Here is a 3,792-nt window from a genome sequence, read left to right as displayed (position 1 = left end):
GACTATGCTCTCCATATTTGACTTACTCTTTATAAAAGAATGCAGAAATCCCTGGAATTTAACTCCTGACGAATTACATTGGCGCGGTACTCGTCAGTTGTAGTAACAGAGAGAAAACCGTTATAAGGAAATAGAGAAGACTTTATGCAAGATCAATGCAGCTGATGCAGCAATTTCTTTCAATAGCACTTTCTTGAAAGAGGGAATATTTTGCCAATAATAATAATAATAATAATAATAATAATAATAATAATAATAATAATAATCTGTGAAATAAAAATCCACAATTATATAGTAAATATATTACTATGTAATATATTACATAGTAATATATTTACTATATGAATGTGGATTTTTATTACACAGAATGTTTGTCACGAGGTTGTGAATTTCTTAGCAATGATAATAATAGTAATATAGGGAGAATTGGCCCGACTTGATATTTTGTTAACTTTAATCAAAATTGTTTCCTAATCTCTGCTTATTAAAGGCTAGGATTTGAAGGTTTGATTTCCAAGATATTTTCTAGTTTCGTGCCTTTCAGTAAATCCATTTAGAACCTAAATATCAAAATCCTTTAACATATGACGAGAAAATTGACTCATATGTTCAGGCCTTTCTTTTATTTCTAAAAAAAATTATCTCTTGATTAAAATGGTTTTTATAAGGCTTGTGGAACTGGAACCTCAAAAGTTTAAGCTGAGATGCAATGCATTGCTACCCTAAAACAATTCTCCTTGTATTTTAATAATTTCACGTCAATTTTTTTTTATCTGTTCATTTATTAAGATGTTAATTTATTTTTTTATTCTTTAATAACTGGTCTCTTTTTCCTGTATATTCAATTACCTTCTGTTATTTCTTTCAAATGAATACCATATTCGTTAGAAGTTTGAATTTTTCAATTCCATGACCCCTGTGGGCTTGTTCCATGTGAATAAGGCTCATCTTCTGAATAATAATAATAATAATAATAATAATAATAATAATAATAATAATAATAATAATAATAAACAGAAAATGTCACAATTTGCAGCACATCCCCTTCCCTCCAAAAGTTGAACCAGGAGGTCGATACAAAGTTCGCTTTTTATTAATTCAAAATTCCTTTCTGCAGATAAGACATTTAAAATAGCGACTGAGTCTAGTGCATCTCGCCCTGATAAATGAATGAAACCCGCAGTCTTCGGAAAGGCAGGTCAATTGGTACGTGACCTGGCATTTTAGCAAGGTTGCTGTCTTCCTGATTAAGTGATGTTTTTAATTTTCTGTAAAAGCAAACTATTGTGCCGGCTTTGTCTGTCCGTCCGCACTTTTTTCTCTCCTCACTTTTTCTGAAACTTTTACTGAAACAGCAGTAACTTGTGTATGAGTGTTTCACGAGCCCAGTAGGTGGCATACCTCAATTTCGAAAATTTTGCAGATACTGCAGTTTTCCATTTTAGGGTGGCCTGCTTATCGCTCTTCTGGTAAAATCTTTGAGTTATTGTTTGAAATCAGTTGCGAGTTTCCGTTTCTCTTTCCTTTGTAGTATATCAAATGAACTTTTGGCCGCAACTTGAGATTGTAGGTCCTTTGAGGGGTAAGCTCTGATTTTTATGACCCAGTAAGACTACCCATACATCTCTCCTTACAGTTGGAACGGAGATTAAATCTCTCTCTCTCTCTCTCTCTCTCTCTCTCTCTCTCTCTCTCTCTCTCTCTCTCTCTCTCTCTCTCTCTCTCAGGAATGTCCCAATTCATGTATTAAGCTTCATGTCTCTCTCTCTCTCTCTCTCTCTCTCTCTCTCTCTCTCTCTCTCTCTCTCTCTCTCTCAGGAATGTCCCAATTCATTCATGAATTAAGCTTCATTTCTCTCTCTCTCTCTCTCTCTCTCTCTCTCTCTCTCTCTCTCTCTCTCTCTCTCTCTCTCTCTCTGTTGGACGAGTGGAAATGGGCGAAGTTGTAACGTTCTCTCAAATTTAGACGCGTGTTAGATACCTAGTTGCTATTCAGCCGTTGCAGGATGCATCTTGATGTGTTGCGCGAGTATGATTAGTGCAAAAGAGAGAGAGAGAGAGAGAGAGAGAGAGAGAGAGAGAGAGAGAGAGAGAGAGAGGCAGGAAAGTAAAAACATGAATGATCATCACTCCATAAAAATGTAACATCGTCCAAATGTGAGGGTCTCGACACGGGAATTCTCTCTCTCTCTCTCTCTCTCTCTCTCTCTCTCTCTCTCTCTCTCTCTCTCTCTCTCTCTCAGCAAATGATATATTGAAATTACACGAAGCATCGAAATTCTCGGATTTTTCTCCCAAGTTACTTTAAAATCTTTTGTTGATTATTTATTTTAAAGCTGAAGATTTCTAAGTATCTCTCTCCCTCTCTCTCTCCCTCTTCCCTAAATGAGTGTATATGTGTAAATTTCAGTTCATCTTTCTGAAAGTACAAACACCATGACATACTTTTACAACATCCGGTGCCTTGATTGTCTATAATCATTTCCTCTCTGAGTCCTTTCACCAATTCCAGATGGAACAGGACTTATTATTTTGGGGGGAGGGGAAATTGGTCCAACCCGCTGAGGTATTAAGGGACGCCCATTGTCATTCCTTTTGACCCAAGGCCCTTAATTCTGATGAGGGGCTTCCTTTAATTGAATAGATGAATACGGAATGATGAACTATCCTTTTGGGGAAGTGGGAAGGGGGTGAGAGAGGGGGGGGCGAAGGGGAGAGGGGGAGGGATGTCATTCAGCCCTATAGAATAATTGATCAGCTTCGAGGAGATAATTCTTACGGAAGGAACATGAGTCCTTTTTTAAGGTCCAGCGTCGCTCGTCGTTGAAAACCCAGGTTAAATAGTTCATTTTGTGGGTGTTATTCACTTTTTCATAAGGTTTATTTATTTTTATATATTTTCTATATTGTCATTAGGGTTATATGGTCATTTTGCAATGCTCCTGTCTTGGCATTTATCATGGTTATGACTGGTTATAGTTATATATATATATATATATATATATATATATATATATATATATATATATATATATATATATATATATATATATATATATATATGAAATTATGATAAATGGCAAAAAGTGTCTTTAATGTAGTAACGATTCGTGAAAAAGCTACATCATTACCATAACCGTGGCAAAGTTTTATAATTTCCTTTCCCAAAAGATGTACAAGTTTGCTAATAACTTCTGAGAATTATTTGGATACAACTTTTCGAGGTAGAGTTAGGCTTCAACAAGACGGGAAGGTTTATTGTTTTACATACATACACTATATATATATATATATATATATATATATATATATATATATATATATATATACACGAGTATATATAAATTCATACTACTCGTGTTAGGCTTCCGCAGGACGGGATGGTTTATTTTCCAGATTCTTTCATTTGCATAGCACTACAAGCTTTCACAGACATGCAATCTTCTTCGTCACGTGATGGAGAAGACTATATGTCTTCGAAAGCTTGTAGTATTATGGAAATTAAACAATCTGGAAACTAAACCATCCCGCCTTACTGAAGCCTAACACGAGTAATATGAACATTACGGGATATGTGAATCAGAGAGACTTTGTTGAATGTGTTCTGAGAATGCATGTTTATTTAGTTTTTTTTTTTTTTGAGTATTCAAAGAGCAGTCAGACTTTTGAGTTGTTTTTTACTTTATTTTATTTTATATATTTATTTCCTTTTTGTAAGAGCAGAGTCTAGTAATTAGATATTTTAACGTATCAACTTCGTAAATTTTACTAGTGGAATTCTAAACATGAGCA

Source organism: Macrobrachium rosenbergii, chromosome 43 (genome assembly GCF_040412425.1).
Source record: "Macrobrachium rosenbergii isolate ZJJX-2024 chromosome 43, ASM4041242v1, whole genome shotgun sequence".
NCBI classification, from domain to species: domain Eukaryota; kingdom Metazoa; phylum Arthropoda; class Malacostraca; order Decapoda; family Palaemonidae; genus Macrobrachium; species Macrobrachium rosenbergii.
The sequence above is the reverse complement of the archived record's forward strand: the minus strand, read 5'-3'. Positions refer to the sequence as shown.